Consider the following 11,925-nt stretch of genomic DNA (forward strand, 5'->3'; position numbering starts at 1 on the left):
GGATATGAGTATTCTCATATTATAGGGGTCGGTATATATATATATATATATATATATATATCTTAATCCGATGATATGATAGATATCATGGCCTCGAGGCCATGATATCAGAACAAAAGCTAGAATCACTTTCAAAACTCCTCGGGTTCCTAGATAGATCTAACATAGATAGTGGATCTCCCCCCACTTATCCACTTTCCGGTTTTTGGTGTTTAGAGCTACGTTATTTTTATTTACGCTTTTTATTTTTCGTGTGGCTTTAAATGCACCCTTTTGAGGTTGAACCTCTTTTTGGGTGCCCTGGTTGTGCGCTTTTTTGTTAAGTGATTCTCTTTTCTAATGTTCCACTAATGGCTGAGGTGCCTGAGTTGGAGAGAATTGGAGGATACTTAGAGCGCGTTAGGAGGCCCAACAGGTGCGGGAGTGCAAGCTTAGGTGCTTGCGGAGGTGAAGCTTAGGTGCTTCGAAGTTAGTGCGGCTTAGGTGCTGCGGTGAGCTTAGGTGCTCGGGTGCTAGGCTTAGGTGCTTGGCGGCAGTTTATGCGGCTTAGGTGCTGCGGTGGTACTTCTTATAGTACTTATACCACTAGGAAGCGAAACCTCACCCCCTTATACTCATAAATTTTTAACCATTGATTGATAGGATGCGTGGTTAGGATGATGGTGGTTGACACTTAGAATGATAGTGGTCCCCTAGCGTTGATTGGGTAGTTGGTTAAATAGTATGATCTAATGGGTGGAAATGATCAATGAAATAAATCTAATGGTCGAAAACTTATGAGTATAAGGGAGCCAATACTCATAAAAGTATAATAGCCGGACTCTCTCTCTCTTTCTCTCTCTCTCTCTCTCTCTATGTATATATATATATATAGTCCGGCTACTATTGTAATATATTAAAACTTTGGGTTGCAATGTCAACTTTGCTCTGGAAGATCAAAGTGGAGTTTGAATTGGATGTGCATCATTCCCGAGTGATTTTGGAGGTGTGGGAATGATTTCTGGAGGTAATTGAATATTCGGGTACAAATCGGGCACGAAATGAACTTGAAAGTGGATTTTTGAATTATGACACTAACTTTGACCTACGCGATCAAAGTGAGGTATGAATGTTAATTGTAGTATCTCCGAATTATTTTGGAAGTGCGAGGATAGTTAATGGCAAATTTCGGAGAAGCTTAGATGTAAAAATGTCAGATTTTTAATTACATTGCTAATTTTGACCAAATTAATCAAAATAATGCCAAAATGAAATTAGATTGCTTCCGAGCTAAATTAGTAGCTTGTGGAGGTGTATTAGGATATTTTGGAAGTGTTTGGAGGGACTCGGAGTGAGCTAGACGCGCCAAAAGGGCTGCAATTGCTGCTGCTAGGCTTCTGGTTAGTGCAGGGACTGATTTGTAAATTCTGCAGGGACTGATTTATGAACCGGCAGGGACTGAACTGCGAACTGCTGCACTGCAATGCAACTTTAGTCTTTTGAGGGGTTAAAGTGCAATTTTTTGGTCTTATCACTTAACCCCAGGGTACCTACAGCTGCTACGTATCCTAGATCCCTCTCTCTTCATTTCTTTTCATCTCTATCTTCTTCTCTCTATCTCTACAAAACCTAGGTTGGTGGAGTTGGAAGGAAAGTGAAGGGTGATGATTTCAGCTGTGAAGAAGATTTTTAAGCAGGAAAATCCAGCTAAGGAGGCATAGAACTTGAGATAAATAACTGGTTTCTCAGCTAAGAATTAGATTAGCTAATCTAATAGAGATTTCCTAAGTAATTAAAGTTGGTATTAGTGCTGTGAGAGAGAGAACTAGTGAAGAAGAAAGTGCAGAACTGGGATTTGAGCTGAAAAGAGGACTTTGGAATAGAATTTCTGAATAATTGAGCTGAGAGCAACTTGGTGAAGCTCTGAATTCAGGTGAGAATGATGCCCAATTCGAATTTGAGTAGTATTGTTTGCTTTGAAAGAGTTCTAGATTGCTAAAGTGGGTATAATAGTGTATGGAGCTGAGAAATTCTGCAGGGACAACATATATGCATATAAAGGTACATTTGAATGAATGATTAGAGTAAAATCTGAGATGGATTATGCTTGTTCCTAGTTTAGAGGTTGCATATTAAGGTTCTAAAAAGGATTGACTTACAGATTTTAATGTTAGAGCCCTTGGAATCCATTGAGCATGAAGGTAAGTTACATGTCAATTGTATCCATATAAGACAAGTAACCTGAGACATGTTGAGCTTCTTTCCTGTTTAAGGTTGTGGTATTTAATTTAGAGAGGGAGTAGGCTGTGAGTTCTTGGTGATTTAGGCTGTGAATTCTTAGTTACTAACATGTATAAGTGCTATAGAAGCCTTGGAAACTATATAAAACTGCATACATATATATACATATACATGTTGATGGATGGTTAAAGCAAAATTTGCAGTGAATGGATCTTGAATTTTGGTTGGAAAGATGCCCCCTGCTGGGAAGAAAAGTTAAATAGAAACTTCTTGAGTGTGGAAGTTTCTAAGTGTTAGGGGCTTTATGAAGCTAACTCTCTGTAACATGTATATGTATATGTATACTTAGGATTAGTGGTTAGGAGATAAAATCTGAGCTAAAATCCTACTAAATCCTGTTTGAACTTGGTATTATTTGTCCCTAATTCTCAGTTACTAAAGTACAGAATTGATGAGAAGCTTAATAGTAAAACTAGGTATATGTATATGATAATAATATATACATATATACAAGTTGGAGTTAAAATGCAAAGTTTGTAAAAATGAAAATATAACCTGAACTTAATCTCTTTTATTCCTCTATGAAGGAATAGTGGACGCGCTCGGAAGTTCAAATTGACATTTCGACGAGCCTACGGCACGCTCATGAGGAAAACCTTATTTTAGCTTCGTTTGTCGCGAGCGAATATTGCGATGGTTCATAAATCGCGGGAAGTGGATTTCTCGCATTCCGGCATCATTTAAAGGTGGGTGGTGCTATCCGAAATCTTCGAATCCCTTATTATGTCTATATCGCCTCATTGATCATATTGATATATATCAATTGCCTTATATTCATGCATTATAGGGTAGTCGACAGTATATGGTCATGAAATGAATATTTGAACTTATGTTGATGTAAAGCATATGAGAACATAGAGAACTTGTGGAAACTACACTGTGAATATAGTAAACCCTATGAATGCGTGGACTATAACAATAGTGAATCTGGTGACATCATGATCAGAGGATTGGTTAGCATTGAGATTGGACTTGTAAAAACTAGCATAAAGAGCTAGCTAGAGTTAAAGTGTGGCATTGTCATTGGTTAAATCCTTTCAGTAAGGATCAAATCTTACTCACATAGTCTGTTCTTAGCTTGATGGTGGTCGCTCCCCCCAGGCAGTGCACTCCGGAGTTGTCACATGATGGGCTAAAGTATTTGCCCATGGACAAAAGTATTTGTCCAGCAGACGGTCCCGTCGGGAGGCAGCTTAGGGCCCGCCAGGGATTGAGTTGGTAAGTTGCAGTTAACTAAATGGTTAGCTATATTGATTGGGTATTGGTATATTACAGTATGCATCCATAAATTCCATGAGATATATATATATTGTTTCTTTCCAGGGTACAGGCATTATAGTAGTTACATGTTATAGTTGGTTACTATCTGTTCTTTTTCTTGCCTACATATACCTAAATAGACCTAGTGGGTGAGTCGGCGAGGTCGGCAGTCGAATCCACTGGGAACTTTTAGTAGTTCTCACCCCACTAACCATCCAGGTTCTAGTTCGCGCGGGGTGATCGAGGATCGTGTTATGGACAGCGTTCCATAGATAGTGGACATCCATCGAGTATAGTGGTACCTTGTATATTTCATCTATTTATAGTTGATGAAAGCAAATGTAAATTATTCATTTGAGAGATGGCAATGTATATATTGAAAGAATGAATGTAATAATTATGCAAGCTCTGTATTTGATTTCAAGTAATCAAGATACAATGTATGAATGGTTTAGTTAGTTTACTTTCATTTGTGTTTGTTGCTTGCCCTCGTGTAAGCCATGTATATTGAAATGTTGTCCTGGGATTGTTTCTTTCTGTATACATGTTTGTTGTTGTTGTTGAGCCATGGGCGAACAGAAGAGGTTCTGTTCGTTCGGCGTCTGTGTACGGGCCCGAACCAACCAAATTGGCGGTCTCGGGGCGTGACAACTATGCTATTAATAGCATGAAGCACTTGGTGCTACCAAGTTTTTCGCCGTTAGATCTATCCTTTTGATCATTTTTCCAGTTAGATCATTATATCAAACCAACCACCCTCACTCAACCAGTGGGCCACATCATCTAACCGCACATCTCTTAATCCAATGGCCAAAAACTTGTACACTAATGACTTGGTGCTAATTAATGTATATTAGCCTAGTTATATATATTATATATATAATAATATATATATATATATATATATATATATATATATATATATATATATGTTATAGGGTTACTATATTCTTAAGAGTATAGACTCCTCTATACTTATAAATTATCAGCCTTTTTGATGAAGAGATGTGTGGTTAGTATGATAGTAGTCCCCGGTTAGAATGATAGTAGTCACTTAGGCTGAGTGGGTGGTTGGTTGAATAGTAAGATTTAATGAGTGAAAATGGTCAAAGTGTGAGGACAAAGATTTTGACTATATAGCTAGAATCTTTGTTGACGATATTTTTGTGTGTAATTTAATTACATAAGCACTCGTCAAGTTTCAGGAGAAAACGAGCTAGGATGGAGAAGTTACGCCACCTTTACTAATCTCTTAAAGTGAATAGTAACTCGGATTTTTCGGAGAGGCCAATGAGTGGAGATGGCTTCTAGTGCGTATTGGACTCTGGTTATAGTGATCCAATAGCTCGTTTTCAACGGTTCGATTGTCCTAAACCTAATGACACTGGCGGATTTGGGTTTTGATGCATGGTTTTTTAGAAAAAGAGGTTTTACTCCAAAGAGGGTTTTTGTTCTTTACTATTCTTGCGTTGTAAACCTTCTCGTGCTCCTTGCATGTGTCCTGGAGTAGGGTGGAGGATGTTTCAGGTACCTACCAATGGTAGGGAATTCAAATTCGACTTTAAATTTGAGGTTTATTGGATTTGTACACAAATATGGTGTGGTCTTTTGGAAAATTGGACAGTGGATGGATTTCGTCGCAAATCGGCAACCATACCGAGTGAAACAAAATCGCGAGTTCGATACCCTGGTCATGCTCAACGCGCTGGCGTAATTCGTTCGCAAATATGACGGACAGATCGCCAGATATCACGCGTTTATTGAGGAAGGGTCGAATCGATGTTTTTGCACTTCGAGCGAAACCCCTATATTTTATGCGCGGAATTCTTTGAAACTCAGTGGACTGAGGTGCGAGGTTGTTATACACACGCGGTCAGGACCTCAGCGAGAATATCACACCTTGGAGGGAGGAACACGCGAATGTCGGCATACTATAAGATAGTTTGCAAGTTGGAAACCCTAAACCTAGAGCCTCTTCCCTCGGCTGTGACCCTAGTAGGTCCCTCAGCCTCAGTTAAGGTTGGTGCGCGCCGCCGGAGCCGCCGCCGACCAGCCCCGGCCGGTCGGAGTGGCTGCCGAGCCCTCCCACCTCTCCTCCCCCACCATATCCATCTTCTCTCTCTTCCTCTCGAGCTGGGAGCCAATCCTGCGACTGTCTTCCCTCCTTCGGCACCGCCGGCGTCACAAGGAACCTGCTGGAGGCTCCCCCGGCCGCCGTGTGGCCGTCGTGAATCGCCGCGGCCATCCTTGACTAGATATGGGTTGGCGCGGCTGAACGCGGGTGCGCCGCGGCTCCAGCCCCCGGCCGCCGTCCCCGATCCCTCCCCTTGGTCTCAGAGGAGGCCCGCGCTCCTTCCCTAGCTGCTCCAGCCGCCGCCGTGAACGGAGGGACTCGCCGAGCCTGAGCTGAGGCAATGTGGGCTCGGGATGCTCCAGCGCCACCACCGCCGCCTTCCGCCGCCGGCCAGCGGGAGCACCGGCTCCCCCTGGTCGGTCGGACCCGCACTACAGCAAATTGAGTTTTCAGTGACCAATTTTTAACGACGGGCGCTACATATGGTCGCTAAAAAGAGAAAATTTAATATACCTCAATAGAATATTATTTGGTAACGAATAATTAGCGATGAAAGTTTTATTTCTTCGTTATTAGTCATCTGGCCCGGTCGTTAATACTCAACAAAAAAATTTGGCGGGCCTAGAAAGAATTTTGGCAGGCCCAAAATGCATCCTAATTGTAAAAAAAAAAACAAAAAACAAAAAAAAATCTAAAATCTCCCAGTCCCGCATCCTTTTGGGACAAAGTAACCTAGCTCCCAAATTAGCCCCAAATCTCCTCTAATGTCTCCTGAGTCACCATAGGGATTCCTCTCCCAACACCTCACGCGCTCGCTCGCCGTCAGCTCCTCACACGCTCGCTCGCCGTCGGCTCCTCACGCCTTCGCTCGCCGTCGGCTACCCACGCCCTCGCTTGCCGTTGGCTACTCACGCACTCGCTCGCCGGCAAATATACCCACGCACTCGCTCGCCAGCAAATGTTCACGCGCTCTCCAACGCTATAGAAGGGCGAACTACTCCGACGCTTCACGAGCCGCTATCATATACATTTGACTGTGGTCCTTTATCTCTCTCTTACTATGTTTTTTTCTTTATTTATATAGTTTTTCCACCACTATAAGGTGGAATTTCTGTAATGGGTCCCCTTTGTAAGCTCTTTCTCTATTTTTATCTTCATCTGCAGAATATTTTTATTTTATTAATATGATATTTGTGATGGGTCCTATTTGTATGGATTTCTACAAATGAAAAGAGACTATCGATACCCACAAAAAAATATCCTTAATTGCTTAACAACTCCACAATGCAATGTCGTTTTATGCTTTAAATTTGTGATCTTTATTGAAGGGAAAAGTCAAAGGAAGGACTTTCCAAGTCCAATGCAAATAGGCTTTTTTTGTTTTTTGTTTTTAATTTGTTTTTTTGTTTTTTGTTTTTATTTCCAAAGTGGGATGATCCTTCAAGTTGAATATTCATATTAATATATTTCTAGATCATAAACATATGAGATAGTATGCTTGATACATGTACACATCTATCATTTAGGATATATTTGTTTTACCGCAAGTAGAGAGAAGTGAAGTGGTATTCGATTATCTTCCACTATTATTTAGATGAAAGTTGTGGTGGGTCACTATTTGTAAGCTTTATTTATTAATTTTCATGAATTGAATAGTATTTTAGTATTAATTAAAATTGAAAGTGACCTGTTGTGTTATGAAAAATAAAAAATGAAGAAAATTTGAAGCCCCCAAATTTTAGTTAGTATTTCTCAAAATGCCTATGAGAGGGACCCATTTTTGTTATAGAATATGAAAAATAGTGAAGGTCTAAAATTCCCAATTTTTAATTAATATAGTTCTGAACGTGCCAAATTTTTCTATCAACTGTCATATTACTTTTATAATTTTTAAATTTAATATTTGGAACCCTAAATACTTAGAGGTAATTTATTTTAATCTTTTCTTTATAGGAAATGTTGATATTTGTATTTATTTTGTTCATATATTTTTATTTTGTCCATCTCATATTTTTCAACCTAATATTCATTAGGCTTTTTGGGTACATTTGGTGTGAAATTGTGTAGTCGCTCGGCATTGCGTGGATTGGTGTGGATTATCATTGCCTCTACCACTAAAATCCTTTGTGCCGCCACCGCCAAAGCTTAGGTATTAACTTCATTTAGTTTTTTACTTAGCCAGTGCATACTAGTTGATTTAGTTTCATGTTTGTATTATTATTTTTTGTTAATATTTTTCTTTTTTATTGTATCGTTGTAGTTTCTACTGTTGGAAAGAGCACTATTGGGTGGTTGATATATTGAATGTTATACTAAGTTTTTACTCTTCTTTTGATAACCAACTATGAAAAAGGTTAGATGATTTTTTTTTGTATGTCATGTGGTGTGATAGTAACACATAGGCCCAGGTGCTTGGGTGACCACATATTTACATGGCCTTCCTATACTATATAAAAGATTAATGTCTTCAGTGTGTAATAAGAAAATTTTTTTATGACTTTATTCTTTGCTATGTTATCTTAGATTGGGTTTTTTTTTTTGTGCCAATAATTAGTTAGAAGATATGTAGAAGTTTGCTTACTTCTTAATTTTAAATAAGAGTATTTCACTCACACCCATTAATTATTGTAATTAGGCTTATATAAGGTTATACCTAATGTTGCTTTTTTTTAACGTTATATTAATTTGATGTGAAGTTGCTTAATTACCACTCTATGTTGCTTAGGTAATTTTGAGCTCTAATTTTTATCAAACTTACAAGAAGATAATGGCACCTAATAAGGATTGGATGGATTTGGTTGATGACCGGCTTAATGAGGCATATGATAAAGGTGTTCAAAGTTTTCTCAATTATGCATTTAAGAGAACGGGAGATAATAATGAAATCAGGTGTCCCTGTGTTAAGTGTAGTAACACTTATTCAGGAACTCGTGAGATAGTTGAGACACATTTAAAGGTTTATGGAATTGTCCGTAATTATACTTTTTGGTATCATCACGGGGAAAGGTCAGGAGAGCCTCAATCCGAATCTGATGATGAAAATACCGAGGAAATAGAAGAAGATAAGAGTGTTGACGAGATGGAGGATATTATAAGGGATTTATGTCCAAATTTTAGTGATCTCGTTATGAATCATGAAAATGTTAATATCTCAAGCCATGAAGTACATGAAGAAGAACCCAATGATGAAGCCGGGAAATTTTATAGATTATTACGGGAGCTTAATCAACCATTATACTCGGGTTCCAAGAGCTCTAAATTATCTGTATTAGTAAAATTACTTCATATCAAGAGTATTGGAAAGTGGAGTAATGCATCATTTACCATGTTACTACAATTATTAAATGAAACGTTTCTACCTGAAGGATCAACTTTGCCAGATTCATATTATGAAGCGAAAAAGATTATCAGGATTTGGGGCTCTCCTATAAAAAAATAGATGCATGTGTAAATGATTGTATGTTATATTGGAAAGACGATGAAGAATCTAATACTTGCAAAATTTGTGGTGCTTCTAGATGGAAGAATGATAACAAAATGAGGAAATCAAGCACAATGTAAATAGTAAAAACAAATCATCGAAGACATTGCGTTATTTTCCATTAAAGCCTAGGCTTCAACGGTTGTTCATGTCCACAAAGACAGCTTCTCTTATGAGATGGCATTATGATAAAAGAGTGAATGACGGAATAATGAGACTGTCACGCCCCGGGGCCGATTTTAAAAGCCTTTTTAAAATAGAGTTCCTCTGTCCACTCGTACAGAGTCTCCTTTGTATTTGCACGACGTACCAACTATACAACAGGATCACAACCACAATCTACATTTACCAATCAACAACCAAGGCATGATATGCATTTCCATACAGCTAACAATCCTTAGAATGATGCATGCCTCTAAGCACTCCTTAGGCGCTGGATGATGCAATGCACAATACAACAATCATCCTATTTGAAAGTGCTCCCCACACGGAAGCTTTTATTTTTGAACTCTAATTCATTCATCATGAAAAATCATTTGAAAACCTTTTGAAAACTGTTTCCCACACGGAAACTCTATATTGAAAACCGACTACCTCGAGGGGTAGAAAACCACGATATGTAAATACAAGAAAAATCCGATATCCATAAAATCAATATCCAAATCCACAAACCTTAGTTTACATGCATAAATAACGAAAGCATCCCCAGATCTACCAAAACCAGATCACCAACATTCAAACAATCATAAAGATCAGCTAACTGAACCATATAAACTATCTAAACTATATCAACAGGACAGTAAGGGTAGAAACTAAACCGAATAACCTGAGTCGGAAGCTCTAGCGACCACTACGAACGTGTCTCACGTCTCGTCTCAACTCTCACCGCCGGCGATACCTGAAAAATAGTGGGGGAGGTGAGAACATGTAAACATGTCTCCCCTCCCAGTGGGTACCGCAAGCCGATGAAGGCGAGGAGTACTCACCGGATCAGGAAGAGCTAAACAACAGTACGGGTCAGTAGAAATACAGTAGCAATAATAGTGAATGAAAGAGACATATATACGAAAGAAGTACAACTACCGCTACTGTAATGGACAACTGAATGTATACATGNTACATCATTCACCAAAGATTCACACTAATACATTCGATATTTAAATATAAATCCACATCTATCAGTTAAAATGTTTCCAACCACAGAAACAGGTTTTGAAATACTAAGATACAAAATCCACAGAAAACTTTTTGAAAACTGTTCCCTACACAGGAACTTTTATTTTTCTTTTAAACGCTACCACGAGGGATAGAAAATATTTTATTTTACAAAATCCAGAAATCCTTTAATTACATTCATGAAAATCCATATTTTCAAATGTAAATAAATACTGAACCATACAAGCTATCTATGCTAGTAGATAGGATATTTCGCTTTCTTTTGATAAGTACATTGGCTGCAGACAATGTACTGTCGAAAGATAGGACGCAATACCCTTTTCCCTATTTGGGACTTTTGGATTGGGTCGGTGTTTTTCCTAGTTATTTATGAGAACTCTTGAGTCTCTGACCTTGTGGCGAACCTTGGATTATTCCTTGGCAGGTTTTTGTACAGTTGACTTATCATCACTTCTGATGGTTTTGACTTTGGTCCGAGTCTAGGTTATCGTTGGTCCTATTGTTGTGCACAGTGGATTCCCTGTATTTGTGGCGGATCTGACATACTCTGGGGTCAGGTTTTCAAAAAAATTCAGACGCTTTTCCGCTATCTTTTAAACTGAAAGGAACCCCGGGGCGTGACACTAGATAGAGCACTAAGGGTAAATTGGCATGTCCATGTTGCAACAAGGACACTGTTTCATTAAGATTAGTCAATAGTTGCAAGCAATGTTATATGGGACATCGACGCTACTTACCTACCAACCATAAATGGAGGAATGACAAATTTTCATTTGATGGCACAAAGGAGAGGAGATTACCACCAAAGCTACTTACTGGTGATGATGTTCTTGAACAGGTGCAAGATCTTGAAGGGATAAATTTAACTAAGACTGCTAATAAAAAGAAAAAAATATCACATGACCTTCGAGGAGATAATTGGAATAAAAAGAGTATATTCTTTAAGCTTCCATATTGGCAAACTCTTATGCTGCGACATAATTTGGATGTGATGCATATTGAAAAGAATATAAGTGATAATTTTCTTGGGACATTCATGAATATTAAAGGAAAAACTAAAGACACCATTAATACGTGTCTTGATTTGCAAGCAATGAACATAAGGCCTGATCTACATCCAATTCAAGAAGGGAGTAAGTTTATACTTCCTGCTGCATCTTACACATTATCTTCAGAAGAGAAGCATCGATTTTGCCTTTTTCTTAAGCAGCTAAAACTTCCGGATGGTTTTTCATCAAATATTTCTCATTGTGTGAATCTTAAAGAGCACAAGATTTCAGGCCTAAAAAGTCACGATTGTCATGTTCTTCTACAACGACTACTACCTCTAGCATTGCGTGGTCTCCTTCCTAAAACAGTTTATGAGCCACTTCTTGAGTTATCTCAATTCTTTACAATATTGGGTTCTAAGGCAATAAGTATGGATGATTTGAATCAGATTGAAGCCCCACAAATTCCAATAACTCTTTGCAATTTGAAGAGTTTTCCACCTTCATTTTTTGATGTCATGATGCATTTGCCAATCCATTTAGCCGTATGAGGCTAGGCTTGGTGGACCTGTCCAATTACAAGATGGATGTATCAATTAGAAGAAACTTGTACACACAAACAGTCTTGTAGTACGCAATGAGCTCATCCAGAGGGATCATCGCGA

At 38.6% G+C, this 11,925-nt stretch overlaps 2 long non-coding RNA genes across 4 annotated transcripts in view; both read left to right on the forward strand.

The window, feature by feature from the left end:
* On the forward strand, window positions 1,560–4,003 carry LOC109722035. Of its 3 annotated transcripts, none has more exons than XR_002219362.1 (4): window positions 1,560–1,912; window positions 2,808–2,966; window positions 3,358–3,498; window positions 3,760–4,003. It is a non-coding gene; the product is annotated as an uncharacterized LOC109722035 (long non-coding RNA). The 3 variants fall into 3 exon arrangements; XR_002219360.1 differs by having other exon boundaries at window positions 3,382–3,498; XR_002219361.1 differs by lacking the exon at window positions 3,358–3,498.
* Window positions 6,431–11,925, forward strand: part of LOC109722471 — an 8,478-nt gene continuing 2,983 nt past the window's right edge. Inside the window, exons 1-2 of the long non-coding RNA XR_002219476.1 lie at window positions 6,431–6,653; window positions 7,682–7,763. This is a non-coding gene — a long non-coding RNA (uncharacterized LOC109722471). The remainder of the gene's footprint in view (window positions 6,654–7,681; window positions 7,764–11,925) is intronic.

Source organism: Ananas comosus, linkage group 16, assembly GCF_001540865.1.
Source record: "Ananas comosus cultivar F153 linkage group 16, ASM154086v1, whole genome shotgun sequence".
NCBI lineage: Eukaryota > Viridiplantae > Streptophyta > Magnoliopsida > Poales > Bromeliaceae > Ananas > Ananas comosus.